This window comes from Pholcus phalangioides, unplaced genomic scaffold (assembly GCF_987345545.1).
Source record: "Pholcus phalangioides strain wild (caught in Gottingen) unplaced genomic scaffold, Ppha-v1.0 ptg000015l_1, whole genome shotgun sequence".
Lineage (NCBI taxonomy): Eukaryota > Metazoa > Arthropoda > Arachnida > Araneae > Pholcidae > Pholcus > Pholcus phalangioides.
The window spans coordinates 49,970,660-49,985,372 of record NW_028301608.1 but is presented as its reverse complement, the minus strand read 5'-3'; the positions used below and the strand labels follow the sequence as shown (position 1 = coordinate 49,985,372).

The 14,713-nt window shown below is 35.4% G+C and overlaps 1 protein-coding gene across 1 annotated transcript in view; it reads right to left on the bottom strand.

Annotated features, from left to right (window-relative positions):
• LOC149076154 (sodium/potassium-transporting ATPase subunit alpha-like) overlaps positions 1-3,631 on the bottom strand; it is a 137,511-nt gene extending 133,880 nt beyond the window's left edge. Inside the window, exon 1 of the mRNA XM_089243698.1 lies at positions 3,493-3,631. The gene's annotated coding sequence lies outside the window, so the exon portion shown is untranslated. The remainder of the gene's footprint in view (positions 1-3,492) is intronic.
• Between the last annotated feature and the right edge of the window lie 11,082 nt (positions 3,632-14,713).

Sequence of the window (14,713 nt, the reverse complement as noted above, 5' to 3'; positions counted from 1 at the left end):
GTCTTTTCATCCTCGGGCCACGGAAAGAATCTTTCAGAGCTACTACATGTGACCTGTGAGCCATGCGTTGCAGACCCTTTCGTGACCCAAGAAAACAACCAAACTGGGAGTTCAGTGACACTAAAAATTCATGGGAACGTGGAAATTTCGGAAATTTCTATTACAACATAACAGTCATCATATAAAATCATTAAAATACATCGAATATATAGCGGTTTATTTATATTTTTGGATTTGTAATTCCTCTATAATTATATTCTGACAAGAAAAGTGCTTTAAAAAATTATTAAGAAGAGCAGAGATTAATTTTCCAAATAATCCAATTTTATATATGAAACCTCATTTTCCTGATCACACGCGAAAATGGGACAAGTTTTTAGGCATATATAAAGTGAAAATCTCTGAATTCAAATATTCCTTGTCTTTTCCGCGAAAATAGGAAAAAAGTTGTTCGAGGAAACGTACTTCGTTCGAATTCATGTTATCACGTCATTATCATTCATGTTAATCAACATGAAGTAAAAGTAAAGCCATGGGTGTGGACCCCCCTAACAACTTAATCATCACGAATGTATCGGATACCTATCGTTAGTCTAACTGAATATTAACACATTTGTCCTCGTTTATGTTAGTCGCAACTTATGAATGCTTAAACCGCATTCATATTGAATGTGTTGACATATTCGAGAGCTTTAATGTGATGAATTACGCCGCTTTATGGCTTCACTATGATTAGGGAAGATGTCTCAACCAAAAAAGCCCTTATTTCCGGATTACATTCAAAAATTGTGTTGCATTGTACAAGTTGTATTTCTGTATTTCTGAGAAAAACTCTTTCTTAAAAATAAATAAATAAATGAAATAAATATATGTGAAGTTTTCCTTCTAACTCTTTCCAAAGATGTATTGGCAACATTTAACATTTAACATTTCTTCTGATGATCACTGCTGTTCCTTTAAATAGGAAAGACGGGTATAATTCCCAAAGTATGAATTTATGGAATTCCCTTTTATAAATATCATTTTCTCAAGAGATTTCGCATTATTTACTTTTAGAAAACTGAGTAAAATAAACACTCACATAAATATCCCCCCCACCTACTAAATATATTCATAAGCTAGCTGATAAAGGCTTCTCGGGAAGGCGGAGGGGTGGGGGCATCACGAATGGTGTGTATAGTGAACGGGAGGGTGAATGTCTAACTTCCCCCTCCGGCCTATGCTAATAATACAATTTTCCCACTGAAGGGGACTCCCATCGCCTCCCGTACTCTGTATCCACCTATTTTCCAGCATGTCTCAGACGAAAGGTGAACCGCTTATATCTCGCAAGGGACAGAGTGGGGGCCATGTTTGGTGTTGGTGTATCCACCTATGAATCTGCTTCAATTAATACAAAAAAAAAAACGTCTTTTTATGATAATCTGGCTATCCATGAATAATTTAAGTTTTGACATTTCTTTTCAATTTAAATTTGTTTTAGCATGAGTTTTTTCTTGTTCGAAATTCTAATAATAATTCAAATGCATCATAATAAAAGCATCACGCTGAGACTTTCAACCCTCTGCGTAAAATTACTAGGGAAATAGAACAAGTTACATGGGCCTGAGCTGAGAATTTCCTTAAAGTTAAATGAAATTATTCTCAACTTTAGTAATTGATCAGCTGGAGAAATATATATATATATATATTCAATTATTATTATTTTTAAATGTAAGCATTATTGAAAAGTTTTATATTCATAAAATTTTAACAAACAATCGAAAAACTTCAAAAAAATCTAATTCAGATATATCTTAATTATTTTTACACCGTCATTTTTATTTTTTTTTTTGGAAACAATTGATAGATGAACCTACAATATAGTCGTCCCCGCTTAATCGGATATCAACGATTCCAGCGCACAATATCCTATTAAGAGGGGGTATCCGATTATGCGGGGAACAATTCAATTGCTATTTTTACAACGTTAGTATAATTCGTAGCTATATAGGAAACTGATGAATCACGATCAGTCATTAAATTTTATCGATTAAAGAAGACATTAAAAATGAAATGAAAATTATATTCAACTATGTACAATGATTACAATAATGCCATGTTAGTTAGTGCCATCTATAGGCTCATCAGAGAACAAAATTAAAATAATTAAATGTACGTATTGAAGACACCTGGATACTTGGAGTATGTACATACACTCAGAAATGTATTTTTTCTTAATGTTAAGTTAGTAACATATTTTCCACAAATTCCAAATTTTTCCATTATGTGTATAGTGGTTGATGTGTATTAACAGTTGACGTGTGAAGCAGGGAGGGGTTGGAAGCCGTTGAAATTATCATATTAAGCGAAGAACTTTAACATTGTCTCTATGGGAGAAATTTCGGTGCCGCAGTTCTCGCACTCAAAACACTAACTAAAGTGAAACCTCGATATAACGATACTTTCGGGAAAAAGAAAATATCGTTATAGAGGGGTTGTCGCTTTATCGAGAGGTACCTTTGTAATTATCGCCACCACAGAAAATGCGCATTCTTAAGTATTTATTCCTAACAAAAAGTTCTGATGGATTAGTTGATCAATAAAATTCAGTCGGTTGTTTGACTACTGTAAAGTGATTTACCTCACAACACTTTTGTGTACTACATAGAAAAGTAGCTTCACGGCAACTTCGTAAAAACTTTCGGAGAACAGATAGATAGTTAAAAATACCTATGCCATTAAATACCCTCGAAAAAACAAAATCTGGTGAAACGTTTAAAACACATCAGAGGTGATTTTGAGTGAAATATTAAAAAATAATATCGTTATATATAGGAGTTTCAAAATCTCCCCAAATAATATAGTTATAGAGGGATATTGCGTAATAAAAAGGATATCGTCGATATATATTGAGAGGGATTTAATATTAGACCAGTGTTGGCCAATATTAGACTAGTATATAGGCCAGTGATGGGCAAACTTTTTTAGGATCGGACCAAAAAGCAAAAATAAAAAAATTTGGCGTTCCAGACATTGATTCATAATTGGAATTTTTATGCTGAGAAATGAAGTGACAGGATGTGTTTTGTTTACTTTAAAGACTGCCACGGTTTCATTACAAATGAGAGACATTATGGTTTATCCTTTACAACTATGAAAAAATAAATAAGTATATTTTAATAAATTTATGCATATTTATATTGCATATCTCAAAGCATTTTAAATAATTTTCTATTTGAATCCTCACGTCTATATTTCCCATATGCGAAAAAGGAAAAACGGCCTTTTCAATGATTTTTTTAAAAACACTGAAATTCAAAATTTCTATACTATTATTTTGTAATCTTCGGCGGGCCGTAGTTTGCCCCCTCACTATTATAGGCAATTTTAAAAAAAAGATTTAAAAAATACAGAGATTGAGTATATCGTTGTAGCGAGGTTTCTCTCTCTATTGAGAAAAATTCCATCTATTACTGACAAAAATAACAATCTTATTTTCTAGGCACTCACCTCCGGAAGACGGGCTCGGTATTAGCGTAGATTACTCCTTTCGTAAACCGTTAGTTCCCTGGGACTTTATCCCGTGTCTAAATCTTTTGCCTACTCCAGACAGAAGCCAGCGGCATATTTCCTCGCGGGGTGGTTCCAGTACTTTTTTGGCACAGGCAGATGATTGGTTAGAGTAGCTACAGTTTGATGTCTGCTACCATTTTCTCTCTTCCTGATCCTACTACTACTATTACTAGAACCGCCACTCTCTGGACATTTTCCCCTTCTATTCGACAGTTTTGGAGCCAGTTGCCAACACGATGAAAGAGAAAAAGATTTATACAGGCAAGTAGTAACGGAAAAGAAATGGACCAATTTCTATAGTATACATTTTGGTGAGTATGGAAAATAAAAGAGTAATATTATATATGACTTCTCTGTGTGTGTGGGGAGAAAAAGCTGATCCTCTGGCAATCCGCCAAGAAGGTGAAGGCCTGTCTCTATTGATCATAGATCTTCTATACAAACGTTACGCAGATATTTCTCTCTAATATCTTTTATACATGCCTTTTTTCTTCCCATTTTTTTTTGTTTTCTTTATCCTTCAATTCTTTTAGTGATATTTTCGATTTGATACAGATTTTTGAGATAAATTCGAAAGCCGGATCAACTACTATGAACAAAATATTTTCTTAAAAACAAACCAATCTTTGGTAAAAAAATACCTGCCGGGGGGAACGAAATACTGCAACTTTAAAACTGGCATCTCTTCAGATTTTCATGCGTCAAGTGGAGGTTATCGATGCATTAAACAAGAGGGTACACAATCTTTTCACTTCGTGGGCCAGAAATTCGATATTTCTACACCTCGCTGGCCAGAAATTTGCATGTATATGTATAGGGTGACCGTATGACCTGTATTTTAAGGGGCATTCCTGTAATTTTGGCCGTCCCCTCTTTTTTTTTATTTTTTTATAAAATATCCTGTTTTTTTCCTTATTTTCAACGAGGCTTATTTGAATTTTTGAAATAAAATTCGAGAATCAGATGATTTTCACGAATTGTAAATAATATTTTATTATGACTTTATCATAATTACTTTTAGTCACGTAAATACAGAAAATTCATCTCACATATCAGTCAAAAATACACGGTTTTTTTTGGTGAATTACACTTTTACCCATTACGATTTGCAGTAGTCCACTATTGCCGATATTTCAGCAACTTTGGCGATAATTGACAACTTTAATAACCTTTGAATTTCTTTTTTTGGTTTTAATTGGCACCTTTACTTGCTTTTGACAATTTTTTCTGGCTGAATGAATGAACACCAGGATTCTGCCACGGGACTTATTCCGTTGCCGAGATTTCTTCTAGCCCAGCTCCTTTGTGGAGTCGGGAATAACTTGTGTACTTAACAGTCTAAGTGTGTACCTAGTATTGCGTCTGATTTTTCCAAACTATGTTTCAAATTGTGAGTGGAGTGTAAGGATTGAATATTTGTAACATTTGTAGGCCTGTTGCTCTGTGGTGAGACTTTTTAACGGGGAGGTAGACCCTGGAAACCACGGAAAACCGACTTTCCGACCATCACTGTGGTGCCGGTGGGGTTTGAACCCGGGTCTTTACGATACAACTTAATCACCATGACCACTCGACCACCACAGTGACAAAAAAAACACATAAAATTTCATAGGACTCTCACTACAAAGGTTGATAATTCGAACTCCGCTCTAAAAAATTTTCTGTCTGTAGTTGGTAACTTTACTTCCTTTTTTTCCCTCCGGAGAAATTTTTTTGGTGATTATTAGAGATTTGAGATAATTGTATAATTGGATCCCGATTCCCCTATTATCATGAAGGAAATATGGTCAGCCTAGGTATTTATCGTGTTGTGTGCGTTTTTAGGCCACCTTAGCGCTTTTAAAGAGCCTAAATGAGCCGGATGAAACTCCTTGGGAGGCAACATTTGGTCCACGGGCCACACATTCGAATTTGAAAAACGGAGAAAATTCGGAAAAAAAACAGCGCTAAGTGCGGCTAAAATGTTTAACTCGTATTTAACACTGTTTTTTTCCCTAACTTTCCTCGGTTTTTCGAATTCAAATAACCCAGTGAATATTGCACTTCGAAACGTGGAAATATTTTTTGGCGACAGGGAAAAAACTTTGTAGTCGGATTCTTCAGCACAGGGTATCCGTATAAAAAGTAAAAATTTTTTTATTTAAATAACTACACAAAACCCCTTGCAACATATCTGATTAGTATACGTTATTTGAATACTTTTTCTAATTTAAAGTATGCCTCAAGGTTCAACGATTCGCCAGTAAAATATCATATGTCCTGTTTTACCTATGCACCCTGTATATGTACACAAGCGCGCACACACATTTTCCAAAGTTCAGACACGTATTTCGTATAAAGTATGTTTTTAAGCCTTAGATTTTTCTCAGATCAGACATAATTGGATATGTCTCTCAGGTGTTGGTGACATGACCTTTCAAAGTAGTTTCGAGCTATATTTCTTGATGTGGCAATGCAAGGACGACACCTTCAAATCTTCGTGCAGATCGGTGAGGAGGAAAAATTTTGGTGCTCCAGAATGAAGGGCCTGAGGACGCGATTCTGGAATCGTTGTAATTTGTACATGTTGGTCTTAGATGCGGAAGCCCAAGCTGGGGCACCATGTGTTAACACTGGGTGAATTATTTGTTCGTACATCAAAACTTTGTTCCTCAAACTGAGTTTTGACTTCGGATAGCAGAATCTCAGTAGACTCCCCAAGAGAATCTGAGTCTTTTTGCTTTTATTCTCGGTATAGCTCCTGAAGTTGAGTCTTTCATACAGGGTGACACCTAGGTACTTAGTTTGAGTCGTTAGCACGATATCTTGTCGCTCGACGACGATCCTGTGTGATGGGATATCTCGGTTTGTGGGACATATCATCACAAATTTGTTCACATTCAACTTGGCATTGTTGTATGCATTCCTTCTTTCGACATTTGTGATAAGCTCCTGAAGGTTACTTAGTGCCTTCAAGAGCTTCCTGTCGGTTTAAATTAATACAACATTGTTAGTGTATAAACCCAGAATGTCTTTTTTTCTGATGATCCATCTATATCTATATATCCTGACTGACACGCTGATTCCTCATCGCCGAACCAAAATCGCTGAAGTTATAAATATGAAATTTGTTCAGTAGTTTTATTTCATGATGCAAAGACTCACTAAAATAAGATTTTTCGAAATTCCACCCTCTAAAGGGGGGTCATCAGAGGGTCTAAAAGTTGTATATAGCATCATGCCGAGCCGAAATCGCAGAAACTATGAATATGAAATTTAGTCAGTATTATATTTTATATTGCAGATATTAACTAAGATGGGATTTATATGAAAATTAGACACACTTGGGGGGGGGGGGGGTAATGAAAGCCGCGGGTAACAGCTGATCATCCATGAAAATATTGTGCATCATCGGCCCAAGTTGGAACCTTGGTTAATTCCTGAGGTTATTCGTCTTTTTTCCTGATGATGGATTGTTTGTCTTGACTTGATAAGTCCGAAAACATACCTATGAACTCAAAGATTCGATTATGATTGAGGAGTATAGCCCTATTCATCATTTTTAAAACATTGCGGAGCTGATAACTTAATTATAATAGATAATTATATAGACAATATATTATAATTATAGATAATTATAAATCACATTCGAATAAAATGAAATTAAAAAATGACTCATTAAATAAATTTTAAATTAAATGAAAATCAAATAAGATTAAAACTGAAAATAAAGTTTCGTGACTTAGACTGTTTTTATACTTGATATAGCATAGTGGAAATTCTAGAACTAAAACCAATATTTTCGCAAGACTACGCTAGATGGCCGTGCAATTTTAATCATCGGCCCATTCGAATCCATATTTACAGGGACAACGCGGTTCGATCGCCAGGACTTAAAAAAACAAAACCAAAAGATACAAACCAGTCAATTAGTGTGAACAACCATTCAATTCATTTTTACCAAAATTAAGTTCTGATCACATCAGAGCGCTCCGAGGGCTACATTTGTACCGTCAGCCATTGGTTGAGCATTGTATGTTTTAGCATCATCGATTGTTCATGATTAAAACTTTAACGCTTTTCTTTCGAATTTACGTACCACTTATCATTCCCCGGAGTCCCCAAGGACAATGTGTCTATCACCGAGCATAGGCGTACGCAAAAATTTTCTCAAGGGGGGGGGGGGAAAGTTCAATTTTTTTTCCTCTCAAGGGGGCGGGGGGTTTACGTTTTTTCCTGCAAAATAACACTATAATCTCGGCATGGGGGGGACCCCCCCCCCCATGCGTACGCCAATGTCACCGAGTGGGAAAGAGCCCGGGTGTTTCTCGGTTCCTATCACTATCACTTATCATTCCCTGGTTTTTGGTTTTTAAAAATACAATAATTTTGAAATCGGATGAATCTTTCTGAATCATACTTTATTTCAATGATGTTATTTCATTTTTTCTCTTTGGTTTATTTATTTAGTTATTTTATTTTTTTAAATTTCTTGTGTATTTTCAAGCAGACTAAACATAAATAAATTCTTTTGGCATTTATTTTGTTATATACAGTAGTTATTTTCCGCTTATTTTCCCAGTTCGTTATACGCATCTTCTGCTCTTTGCATAAATCTCTACTTATTTATTTTGTTTGTTATCTTAGTATTGAGAGTTTTAGACCGTGTTCTTTTCATAAATATAATTTTTCCTCACTGTTTTCTTTTGTCTAGATATTTCTTTACATGCAAACATGTATTATCCTGAAAATTTTAAACTTTTTCTGTATATTCATTCTTCTTTATTCACTTATTATTTGACTCCCCCCCCCCCCCATACTATTTACTTTTAATATTTGTGCGTGTGTTTCTTTTGATGGAAATCTCTGGACCGGAAAATATTTAGGTTTGAAAAACAAGTGGAGAAAGGAAATGAATATATAATAAATAACTGCATAAAACTTAAAAAGAACTGAATAAAAGCTAGAAATGAAAGCGATGGTTTTTGAAGTTTTAGTTGAAGAATATAATAAAATGGACGTTCTTTTTGGAGCGTTTCTTTGATTTGTATTTTATATGTATGCAAATAGTATTCCATTCAATGTGATAAATTATATAGACGAAATTAGTTTCCATAAAAATTTATGGTTTTAATAATTTTTATCTTGAATTGAAAATACAGCAGTTAGAATTTATTGCATGACAAAAATAATAATGGTATTTCACGCAGATACCCAGGAAAGCTATATATGGCGAGCATGGTTGCGTCTTCTAACTTAAAATCAATTTAGAATGGCCATGAGGAGTGCTTGTTGAAATATTCAGTGACTATGAAAATAATATTACCGCTTTAAACAGGATGTTCTATGAATTCGTAAAAAGTTGAAAAGTTCACGTGTTTAAGAAAGTGGCATATAAAAGTTGTTCCTACCAGAGCCGTCCTCAAGGGTGTGTGAGAGGTGAGGTCGCATTGGCCCTTGCATTTTTTTTTGGGGGGGGGGGCACACTTACGGTGATGATAATCTGCTTTATAAATTCGGAATTTTCGTGAATTCTGGAATTCAGAAATTTCATCATTTCTGGAAGTATTTCTTTCATTTATTCAGAACTTTCATAAATTCTAGAATTCTGGACTTTCATTTAACAGGGCTTTCTGGATTTTCATCAATAACTTTTGTACAAATATCACATCCAAATATACCAATTCCTTCAATTTTTATTAATTTTTAATCTATATAAGAATTTGTGGGACACCCTGTACATTCAATACAGTATCTAGTATGGACAATACAGATATTCAGCAATGAATGCATCTTTGAAATTAGGCTCTATTTTTGCTTGGATACACTGTTCGAGGTGATGCGAAAAGCCTTCCTCGTGTGACGTGTCTTCATAATATCCTGTGTAATAGCGCGTATTGCATGGTGGAGGATAACAGTCTTGAAACTAAGAAAAATTCCGCCTCGTAATATGCGTCAAGTTAGTGGAAATTTTGAAGGTTGCAGGACTCTGGTCCATGAGTCAGATACAAGTTTACGCCAATCACAGCGAGAGTAATATACTTTTTACAAATTCAAATTTCTCATGTAGGAATATCATCTACTTCCAGTTACGTCTGATAAACGTCGGCTGAAGTTTGTTTTCTGCAGTTTCCCAGCTTCGAGGCGCGAATGTAAGCCTCTCTCCCATTTGAAAAAGTCTCTCTCCGTCTCTCTAATATATTTTTTTTCAAAGTTTTTAATTGGTTTCATGGGCAAACCCCCAATATTTGGAGCTAAGAAGTGTGACATTTTTTTTTTTTTTTGGGTTGCTAAACTGTTATATGATATGCTTGCAAGTGGGGAGATTAAACTACGCATTTTTGGGGAGGTTGGTGTCCTTCCCTTTTCTGAAGAAAAAGAGAATCCACCTATCAGTAAAGTGTACATCATAAAAGATGTAGCTTTTTTAGTAACAAAGGTACATCACTGAAAAATGACTATGCAGTACTGCATACTTATAAGGTGCCTCATGTTTTAAGAAATTTCATTACTTGTGATAGTAAGTTAGAAGAGAAATGAATAATATTAAGGAATTTTACATGCAAATATTTATTTAATAATTCTAGATAACTTTCAGTACTTTATGATTTTATTTTGCAACCTTTTTTTTATGTTCAGTATTAGCTGATATAAAATTGTACGAAATAGAATCAGAATAAGAACCAGATTTGTCGTTATATATAATTTTTAATAACCTAAAAGTTTTCATTTCCTCATCCCTCAAGGATACAAAAAAAAATTCTCCCTATATTTCACATTCATAAAGTCCAGACGTTACATTTATCAAGTTATTTCATTACATATTTCGAAAGGGTTAAACCGAGAGGATAATACGCTACTCCGTGTGCCATTTTAGAATTACAAATCAAAAACTGTAACTTCCCACTTGTATTCAGTAAAATGAAATAACAAATGTAAAGTGTTCATTCGAGGTATGTAAGAAAAACAAATCGATAGTTTTGTTAATTACTTTTTAAATGGTTCGAATATATTTTGTTCATAAAACCGGTCCAAAATATCCAGTACAATTATTTTCTAACAATGCAGATACATGTTTATCCATTTATAATGATTAATTAATTTTATTAATAGAAAGGAGGGAATCTGCTAATAATACAAATTTTCCTTGCTACAATAATGGGAATGTACTGTATATGTTGAAGTCTGTGAAACAATGAATTTAGGTCAAACAAAACAAATAGTACAGTAGTAATGAAAAATCTCTCGCATGATGATTAAACAGTCCCGCAACAAAAGTAATCAATAAATCGTTTGAGACAGATAAAGAGGAGGGGGAAAACAAACAAAACAAATCGACATTAATTAATTAATTGCGTTTTTTTTCTTCTCCTCTCTCTCATCTCCTCTTGACCTTCACCAGAACTTGGATTATTGAGCGTTAATATATGTATGACGTCGACGTGCTCCGTCTGGGCCATTTCATTACTTGTTTCGTCACTTTCACTATTTGCGGCCCTGACTTATTAAAGGCAGACGTTCTTGAAAATGTTACGGAAGCCACTTTCATTTTCTTTTTTAATCTTTTTTTTCCCTCTTTAAATTACTTGCTTCTATCTTAATGAGTATAAAAACAAGATAGAAAAACTATTTGCACTTGCTATGCAAATTAAAAGTAATCACCAAACTCATAAATAAATACCTCTGGATTAAAATTTCATTTCCTCTTTTCTCAGGTAATTATACAGAATGATGAGAAGTGCTGGACTCATTTTAAGAATTAATAACAAATAAACCAATAGACATAAAAATGCACAGTTGCGCTAAAATACTTTTCATGGCCTGGAGTATTCTTGGATAAATTAAAAAAAATGTGTACTGTGAAACGAAAGTTTCGACATAGCACATAAAATTCAACACAAACAATGTTTATGTTCATGAGAAATTGTGCTACATAAAACTACCATTATTTCGACATGAGCAACCTTTCACCTGTTCAAGTATAACCCGAGCTACAAAGAGCGCGCACATTGAAATGTGGGAATTTTATGCAACGCCAAATTGTCAGAAACATTAATTATACGCTGTTTGTGTTGCATTTCATGTGTTATGTGTCGAGTTTATCGTATCACACACAGCACCACCTGTGAATGAAATTTGAACTTTTTTTTCAATTTATCAAAATATAGAACAAAACTATACGACATAATAATTATTCTGGCGCAAATCGCACATTTTTACGTCAGTTAGTAGATTTGTTATTAATTTTTAAAATGTGTTCTTGTCCACCCTGTATTTTACTATATAATATCTACGATAAATCAATAAGAAATATTCAATTATGTGATTTGGATATTTTCTATTTTTTTTTAAATTCACGAAAATGATACAATCTATTAATTAACAATTACTACATGAAAGAAATTAACGATCAATGTTCTAGAAAGGAAGATATAAACCATAAAAAATCAATTGCAAGATTCAATTTTTTTTATTGCACTTATTATACAAGCACGTATGATTATGATCTAATGAACGAGTGATTTGATATGAATCAGAGCATGTATTTCGCATAATAAAATCATCTGTAAAGTTCATGCCAAAGCCAAGATCGATATGTACTCGTCCTGAGTATATATTTTCTCGCTTCTTCGTAACAGAACATCAGCAGAGCGAATGGAATAGTTGAAATCCAAATCCACCACCTGTGAGATATAAAGTAATTTCATATGAATATGTAAAAAAAAGTCTTAAAACTGCACAAAATAACGCGCAAAAAAGCACCGATGAAGTCTGAAAAATGATTCCCGCATTCTGATGCTAGTCATCTACGATAGGAAACTTTATTGTGAATATTAGTATGGTAATGTGATTTCAGAAAAAAATGAGTTCTTTACAATCCAAATGTGATTAGGAAATTGCACTCACACTTTTTTTTACTGTGAATATTCCTGACCAATACTACTATACAAGATTCATTGAAAGACTGGTTATTTGTGGAGATGAAGATTACAAGGAAGAAAATCCATCACTGCCTCTACGGGGGACTCGAACCCCTGTCTCTCGATTATAATCTTCATCTTCACAAATAAAAAGTTTTTCAATGAATTTTGTATTGATAAGTGGAGAGGACATTTCTATATGCACGTGGCCATCTGGTTGGCCTATGTCTTAAACGAGCTATTAGTTGACTGTTGACGCCGTCCATGTACGGTGTCTTTCAATATATATACGCTCCAAGGTTGAAATATTCTATCTGCTTCCATAGATTAGATGGTAGAGAACTCGTCCGGCAAGAGAGAGATCGGGGTTCGAGTCCCCGTGGGGGGCAGTGATGAATTTTCTTCCTTGTAATCTTCACCTTCACAAATAACCAGTCTTTCAATGAATCTTGTATTGACAAGTGGCGAGGACATTTCTATATGAACAATACTACTATTACTTATCCGTGCATGTGCCTCATACACTTCCTAATTTCTAACGAATCGGTACATGCCGGAATGTGTGTTTTGAGTGTATATGTCGACATAATGCATTTATGTTGCTTGGGTTGTGATAGTTTCGTGTTCTGGCTGGTACTGTCACCTGCAGTCCGTGCTTTGAAGTGTGAGACGGTAAATGATCGAATTTTGCTGTCTGTCTTCCGAATTTGGAAGCAAACAACTCGGCAGGTTAAGTTTTTGAAGTGAAACTTTTTAGAGCCAGGGGAATGAACTTTTGTGAGGGAATGGAAACTCGTCACAAAGAGTGAATATTTTTTTCTTTTTCCTCAAAACCGGTTCCGCAGAAAAACTGATTGTATGATGAAGTTCCGTGAGGCAGATAGGTTGCGGTAGTGCCAGGGTTGTCAATAGATATTTGGCCGTGTAAGAAAATAAAGAATGGTGGGGGGGGGGGGTTTCGACGGTTTATGTCGGACGGACATAACCCGTCGTTACTTACGTTCGTCCTGCTCATTGATAGGGTGTTCTGTTAATGGACCGACGAACTCATAGGGTTGTTAGTAGGCATCAAGAGGAACAAAAAATTGCAACGGAACATGGTGTCGCAAACCACGTTGAGAGGGTGAAAATCGCGAAAAACGCATTCATGCTCCGAATCCAGAGGAAGCAACGAATGGTGGATATCAGTAGATCGCTGAATGCGTTCGTGGGTTCGCTCACCATATCTGACGTAAGCAGCGTTGCCAAACGCATGCGCTGCGGATGACGTAAATTTGAGCTATTGCAGTAGTAAGCAGTTGGTTGTCTGTTTCAATGAGTATCGTGAAGGAGGAATACGCTGATATGCATGAATGCATCTGATTTACAGTCGAGCAGATGGCAATGGGTGCTTAGCACAGCAGATGTAACAACACCAATATCCGCGATGAGGCGTTGTCCGCACCATACTACCTTCGCCACGATCGATCGATCGACTACTAACGGGAGACGGTTAGCTTCCACCCAGTACGGCGTAATGCAGGGAGACCGCGCAATATACGCACCCCTTAAATAGAAGAAACCGTGCTGCAATGGTTTGTCGATTCTCCGTCGACAAGTAGACGAGTGGTTGCAGCTGAACTCGATGTTCAGCACACGGCGGTCTGAAATCGCGTTGGGAGGCGTTTTCACGTCGTTGTAGACTGTGCAATGATGTCAGCGGCCGCCACTTCCAGCAACTTTTGTAATAATTAATCAAATAAATCTTCTTGTAGTTATTATTCTGTACTTTTTGTCGTTCCAGCGTGACGTCGAAACCTGCATGCGGTTTTGGCGATATTCACCATCTCAACGTGGCTTGCGACATCATGTTCCATTGCAATTTTTGTTCCTCTTGTGATGTCTACTAACAACCTTCTGAGTTTGTCGGTCCATTAACAGAGCACCCTGTATATACAGAGCACTTCACTTTTTTCTTTTTCTTATTTACTTTTCACTCCTGTACTAAAGCCCCCGCCCCCTTCTGATTTAGAGCTAACCCTGATTGTCACCAGAAATTTTTGGTGGACAAATCTGCCACTCATGGGATTTACAACGAGTTCAATTACGATTCCATATGACGCCAAACTTATACGGGGCAGATGGTGTCTTGGGGTTTAAGGGGTCAATTAAATCAAGTGGGTCATGTTTAGGAGGGGGGGGGGGAGAAGTTTAAGAAAGATAAGGGACAATCTTATTTAAAATTAAATTAAAAATTCTAAATTTAATTTCTAATAATT